This window comes from Echinops telfairi, unplaced genomic scaffold (assembly GCF_000313985.2).
Source record: "Echinops telfairi isolate 266 unplaced genomic scaffold, ASM31398v2 ScPeMD7_7404;HRSCAF=8442, whole genome shotgun sequence".
In the NCBI taxonomy this organism is placed as follows: Eukaryota; Metazoa; Chordata; class Mammalia; order Afrosoricida; family Tenrecidae; genus Echinops; species Echinops telfairi.
This window is the reverse complement of record NW_022111304.1, coordinates 2,052,442-2,059,397: the sequence shown is the minus strand read 5'-3', so window position 1 is coordinate 2,059,397 and position 6,956 is coordinate 2,052,442. Positions and strand designations below refer to the sequence as shown.

At 54.8% G+C, this 6,956-nt stretch overlaps 1 protein-coding gene across 1 annotated transcript in view; it reads left to right on the top strand.

Annotated features, from left to right (window-relative positions):
- Window positions 1-6,956, top strand: part of HOXC4 (homeobox C4) — a 62,314-nt gene that overhangs the window by 40,368 nt on the left and 14,990 nt on the right. The window lies entirely within an intron of this gene.

Genomic DNA, 6,956 nt, shown 5'->3' with positions numbered 1-6,956 from the left:
GCCCGAGCCCGGCGCCAGACTCGGGGTGCTTCCTAGCCGCGTCTAAACTCGATCGTCATTTAAATGATTTACATATGAAAGGGGGCGATATCTGAAAGTCAGCCTAGGGCCCCCTCTGGTGCCCTCTGCTCGACCAGCCTTCTTTCCATCGTGAGAGCCGGGGGAACCACGCCAGTCCGTGCCCGCTGCATGCCCGCTGAGGCCTGCAGCCTCAGCCCGCTAGTTCTGCTATGTGGGTCACCTGTCACTGGGTCCCAGGAAGCGGTCCCAGAGGCTTTTGGCTGCCTCATCCATGGTCCCTGCCACGACTTTCTGTGCCCTCCTGCCCCCTCGCTGTTGCCCAACTATTTATTGACTCCGGGTCCCTCCTGAAACTATATTTTGTCATATCAAATAAACCGACTAGAGACCAGGACAGAAGATACAGTGGTTCCTCTCTCTTTGGGGCATGTAGTGGGTAAAGGGGTCTACGTGGACTGTGAAGTGTAAGGTGAACCCCCATTGCCTTTAAACCTCCCCCCCAAAAAAAATTTCTAGGGGATTTTGGATAGAGGCAGCAAGAAGAGAGAGAAGAGGGAGGTGAAACTGAGCTCCTTCGTCGATCCTTAGCTCCAGAAGGGCCTGTGGGGGAGGGAGGAGCCCTCTGCCCTCTGCAGACTTTGCCTGTGCAGGACTGTCCAAAGCACCTAGGCCTCTCACCCCATGCCCACCCTGGCAGGATGTTTCTGAAAGGCTCTCAAGTCTAGACTGGCAGCAGCTGCCACCCCTGACAGAGCACATGTGCAGGGGCCTGGGACCCCACCAAATTCAGACTCTGGCCCTTTGGGCCTCCACAGATCTCTCCAGGCTGGGTGGTCCCTGGGGGGGCAGCTGATCCCTCAGTCTAGAGGCCCATTTGGTCCCAGAAAGACCCTGGAAGGAGTTGGTCCTGCACGTGCTGTGAGCAGTTGGATGAGATGTGCCTCAACTTCCTAGGGTGCTGGGGAAGGGACCAGACAGTCTGCAGGGTGTACCTGCCTGGCAGGAATGTTCCCACTGTCTCCCTCTGCCTCCCCCCCACCCACCCACCCCCCAACCAACCTTCTGAGCCCCAGGGCTCTACAGGGCAATTAGCTGGGGAAAGAGCTGCATAGACTTATGCTGGAGTCAGGCAGTTTGCCATCATTTATCTCATTCTCTGGGATTTGGGGGGGGGGGCAGGAACGGGGGGGGGGCACTCTCAGCCTAGGCCCAAGCTCTGCTCTGCTCAGCTCTCCTGGGGTGGGGTGGGGGGCGGAGGAGGAAGCACTTTGCTGGAGAAACAAATGTGGGAAGGGTCCATAAAACTTTACTGCATTTCCTCTGCCACCTCCCACAAAAGGGCGATTTCCTGAAGTGGAGTTTAGGACCCCCACACACACTGGGAAGGGGTGGATTCGGGAGCTGGGCTAAGGGGCTGACCCCGAAGTTCAGAGGGCCAGGGTGCAGAGATGCTCTGGGGAAGGTGGGCCAGGGAGAATATTTATGATTATGAATGTTGATGCGCCTTGAATTTATTGTAAGACTGACTTCTCTCCAGCCCCACTCTCCATGCTACCAATCTGTCTGTTTTTAACAGGAGAGAGAGAGAGAGAGAGAGAAGAGAGACTTTCTTCACCCCTTCCTGGCATGTAGGGGGTCTCTACAAGTGTGTACAGAAAGAACAGCACCCATGGCTACCACCCTTCTGCACACACATACACACACCCTGCAGGCTAGGCTAGGGCCCTCCCTGATCAGGGCTCTTTAACTTCCTCACAGCAGGCGGGCGGCCCAGCCCAGCCCCAACCCTCTCTTTCTGCTCTCTCTCTCTCTCTCTTGCTTTCTCTCTCTCTCTCTCACTGAAATAAAATGTGTAATTTCCTTCGGGGAGTTATTTTAATTTTTTCTCCATGCTGAGTAAAACTATCGGGTGAGCAGTGAAGCATGGAGAAGTGCAGGCGTCTCCAGTGGGTAGCAGTTAACTAAGAAAGAGGCACACCACCCCCACCACCCTAGCCTCCCTGGCCGCTAGAGGCCCTGTGCTGCCTGCCCAGGGGGCTCACTGCCCAACCCGGAACACCAAGGGCTTTGCCAGGGCTGGGGTGGAGGTGGGGTGTTGGTAAGGCCCTCCTGGCAGGGTGCAAAGGCCCCATTTTGCACTGCCTGCCTCTTCCCAGAAAGGCTTGGGCCTCTTCTCCCTCCAGGAGCTGGAGGAGGAGGAGGAAGAGGAGAAGGAGGAGGACTGCCTCAACTTGGCTGTGTTTCTGTGGGTGCAGCCATTCCTGCTTGTCCTCCCTGCTCCCCCTCACAGTCAGCAGGCTTGCACCCAGGCCCCAGCCTGGGCTTCAGCAGCATCAGCGGCATGGACAACCAAGCCAGAGGCTTCCGAAGGACTCCCCTGCACTGCACTTCTCTGGCTGTTGGTAGAGAGTACTGCCCAGACCCTTGCTGTCCCCCTGAGCAGATGCTTCTGTTCAGGGGTTCAGGGTCTGGATGGTACGTCACCACCTCCAGTCAGCCCCCTGGTACAATCTCCAAGGACCAGAGTTTGGCGTCGCTCTGGGGGAGTTGCTAGAGGGGCTTGGGGTCCCCAAAGGAGACCATGGAGCCTGCCCCTCCACTTTGCCCTGGAACCCACCCCCTCTGGCAGCAAGAAAGAAGGGGAAGAAGCTTGACTTACCTTCCCGGGGGAGTGGGAAGAGGGGGACACGGCCCACTCTGAGCAATTAGAGGAGAGAGGAGAAAAAAATAGCAAGAAAAAAAATCAAAACGACCTTGAAGGCGACAGGTCCTTATGGAAATAAGTAAGTAAATAAATAAATAAGGATCCACCCTCTTCCCCCCTCCCCCCCTGCAAGGGGGTGTGGGGGTGGGGCAAAAGAGCAGCACAAGGGCTTTTTAGTGTAACTGAGCGTTAGAGAAATACCCAGGGCTTCTATGTGAATTTAGGAGTTTGAAACTTTTGGAGGTTATTTATGTGAATGGCCTGAAGGCAAGCCCGTGAGTGGCTCTTGGGGGACCACGTGGTATCATTAAACCAAGTTTTATGGTGTAGGGAGAGCTGACAAACCCACAATATATTTACATCATATATAATCTTAACTGTCCAGCCACGCAGCTGCTGGTGAGGTTTAATGCTAGGACAGAGGGCCTGGCAGTTAGAGGGGATTACGGCGCTGGGGATGGTGGTGAGAGAGGTTACATCTTCGCAAATGAATCCCAGGCGAATGCTGTAAGTTCATTTTTGGGTTCTCTTTCTGACCCTGTCTCCTGTTTACCAAATCCCCCCCCCCCCTGTAATCATAATGGAAGCTAGTCTCCTCATTAAGGGGCGAGAAGAAGACCTCCCCAGGCCGCAAGGCTGTGTGCAGGTTGACGGTGGGGAAAAATAAGGGTTGGGGCAGGAGGAGAGGAGAGAGGGACGCTGGGTGACCAGTGAGGAAGGGCTGAGTGCTTATCTCCCCACACCAGCCCTTCTCCCACACAGGTTTTCCTGATCCCCCTCCTCCTCCCCAGTTGGGACGAAATCCCTGTGGTGGTGGCAGGGGTGGGTGGGTGTTTGATATTTCTGGGACTGTGTCAAATCTGGAGTCTAGAAGAAGGCAAGGCGTGTGTCTCTGGGTCCCCTCGGTCTAGGGAGGGATGGGTTCAGGCCTTGGCCAGAGGCCCAGAGTCCAGTTATGGTGGAGACCCCAGGAAAGGGGCAGAGAAGGAGGGCTCTGGAGGTTTCTGAGTCCGAAGACTTCGGCCTGAACTGGCAGAACCATCTTGGAGGTGGCTGGTTTAGCTCAGGGATCCTGAAGCAGCCCCTCCCCTGGGCACCAGGCCTGAGCGGGCAGCTGTCCCAGCCTGGGTGGTAGCCTGGGAGTGTGGTTTGTTTTCGGCCAGCGTGGTTTCCTTCTGCTCCCTCCTTCTTGCTGCTGGAGTTTTTCTGGCTGCCTTTGCCTTTGCCCCAGTGAATCTAGACCCTCCTCACCCCCCTCAGGCCCAGAGGTTCCTGTGCTGAGTGGTGGATGGGTGTGCGCCAGACTGGCCCTGAGAAACCTGGCCCAGAGGAGAGAGCGGTCTGGACAGAGACAGGGTGCAGCCAGAGGGACCCAATTTAGACATTGTGTTTGGGGGTCACTTCTCAGCCTGGGACTCTCTTTCAAGAGGTTCCTGGGAAGGAGGGGCACAGAAATGAATAGGAGGGGTGGGAGGCACACGTCCTCCACACCTGCAGCGAGCACGCATCCCCACTCCCACCCTGGCATCACCTTGAGGTAGACCAGGGTGGCCCAGCTCCTCCACACCTAGTTAATGCCAGAGGGGTTCCACAGCAGGGCCTGAGGCAGGCAGGGGGTCCGTGCAGGGACCGCTATGCTTACTAGAGGGTAAGAGGGGCCGGGGGAGGTGGCACCCGCTTTGTGAAGAGTTCCCGCTGGTGGGTGTGAAGGCTACCTTGTTGGTGCAGTCGCTGCTTGTCGCCCAAGGGACAGAGAAAAAAGTGGGAATCTAACCGTGAAAGAGAGCGAGGCAGAGCCTCCTGGAGAGGGGAGAGGAGGCCCCAAGACCAGGAGGGAGCCCGGTTCCTCCCGGGCTCCAGCGTGCGTGCGTGCCCGCTGTGCTCAGCGTCCTCCTCAGGGCCTGTTTGGGCTCCCTCCTCCGTCGCCCTACCCCTTGACTCCTCCTCCCCCAAGCCTTAGGACCCAGATAATTCCTGCCCGGGTCGCCCATTAGAAAAGTTAACAACGTCGGCCCTCCTTTCTTCACCATCTTCCACGTTCTCTCCCCCACGATCTGTGAGTTTTAAAGGTTTGGGGAAAATTTCCGAGTCCAGGGGCTAGGGCGAAGGAAGTTTCCCTTGGGCTATCACTTGGTTCCCGCCCCCACCCCACCCCATCCCCCAGGCCTCAGAGCCCTAGGGAGCACGCTCCAAGGTCTTGAACCAAAAATTTGACCAGACCGACGCGGCTGATCTCCCAGACCCCTGGTCCAGTCTCGTCCCAGGCCTTTCCTCTGTGTAGACAGGGCTATGAGTTTGTGTGTTTATGATTTTCAGAGTATTGGGGGGGTGGCGGCGTCCAGTAACTTCCTCACCCTTTTGTGTTCCCTAGGCTCAAAAGTTCCATTTAAATACCACCAGCACCCCGCCCACCGTATACCCGTACCTCCCAGCCCCTAAAACCATGTGCACCCCTCAGCTGTCCATTCCACCTAAAAACAGAGCCATGCACACAGGGCTGAGAGTCTGAGTTTTCCCGCACAGACATCCTCTTGTCTCGCACTCCGATTTTGAGGTTTCTCCAGAGGGGATGGGGGGATGGGCTGTCAACCAGGTGCCAAGGTGCCCCAGCCAACCCGGAAAACATTTAATTTTGTTCCTAGTTCTTTAACCCGAGAGAAAAAAGGTCAAGCAACCAATCAGGCATGCGCTGTGCAGGGTCACATGGCCCCCATCAACCAATCAGCGCGAAAAGTACTTGAGTCTCTGTCTCCCTCTTCCCTTCCAACCCTCTCCGTCCCTCCCTCCCTCCTCTTTCCCTCTCTCCCTCTCTTCCTCCCATCTAGCTCCCTCCGCGTCTCGGATACCAAAGGGAAGAGCGATGCTGAGAATGCCCCATTGTCACCCCCCACCCCCACCCCTCACCCATACACACATCCCTGAACCAGTTCGGAGAGGTCTTTGGCATCTACCCTCTGATTCTGACAAAGCTGTATCTTGATGGGAATTGTACACGGACCTGAAGTGCTGAGGGTGCCCTCTGGATTTCTCGTTCACCCCCGTGATCCTGTTCAATTCTCTGGAATTTTTTTCGTAATTACTTTTTTCCCCTCTGGGATTTTTAAGTGTGGGCTCGGGTGTGGATATCAACTCCTGTCCTGCATTCAGATTCTGGCCAAGATGTTCATGCGAGCCACTGCCCCCAGCCCCCCACCCGCAACCCGCCCTACACACTTACCTTTAATGAGTTTTCCTTCTTATCGGATCCTCATCTCATGGGGGCAGGGTAGCAACTAGAAGAAACCCCTTTGGTTTATCTTTTTGGAAATGCCCCAGAAGACCCTAGCTTTGTGAAACTTCCCCCAGGTGTGGTTGAGAAAGAAAGCAAAGGTGTGGAGACGTTTTTTTAAGTTGTCTTTTGCACCTCTGGCTTGTTGGATACCTTTCAGCCAGTTTTGAGTTCTGAGAAAGGGAATGAGCACGGAGAAACATGACACACACACACACACACACACACACACTTCCTATTAGGCAGTCAATGTATCTATTTAATAAGATGATGATGATGAAGAAGATGATGATAGACTAAGTGGTGATCCTGTATCCTGGTCAATAGCTATGAACAGACACAGCTAGTAAATGGATAGGCTTAGTTTTGTGTTTCTGTGGGTCAGATCAGAAGGAGCAAGGAATGAAAACTTCTTTCTGAGTGATAATCTGCATGCTGGGCTAGGCCTTACACCAACCCACTCCTGGTATATATCTAAACAGACTCCTCCCCCACCCTCAGTCTCTCCATCTATGTTCCCTCCTCCCAATCCATCCCCTGCTCTGATGGAGAGTTCTGATGGGCCTCCTCTGGTGACACTGAGGTGCAGGGAAAGGAGGGGAATTCTGAATCTGAACTGGAACTGTCAGCAACCCATTTGATTATCTTCTCTATGGGGGTGCTTTGGGGGACAATTCTGCAGGCCAACTGGGAAGGATTGGCACGAGACATCAAGAGGACAGCTTTTCTGAGAAACCATTGAACCTTCAGTTTCAAAATCATGTTAAAACACACGGCTCTTACTTTGCCTCTTTATGAGTTAGACTTAAACCATGTACACTCTTCTCCTTCTCCTGCTCCTCATCCTCCTTCTTCTATGCTGAATAGTGTGGTGGTGGTGGTGGTGGTGGTGGTGGTGGTGGTGCCTGAGCCCCACCCTCACCTCCACTATGGACCTCTTTTGATAGATCACCAGATCCCATG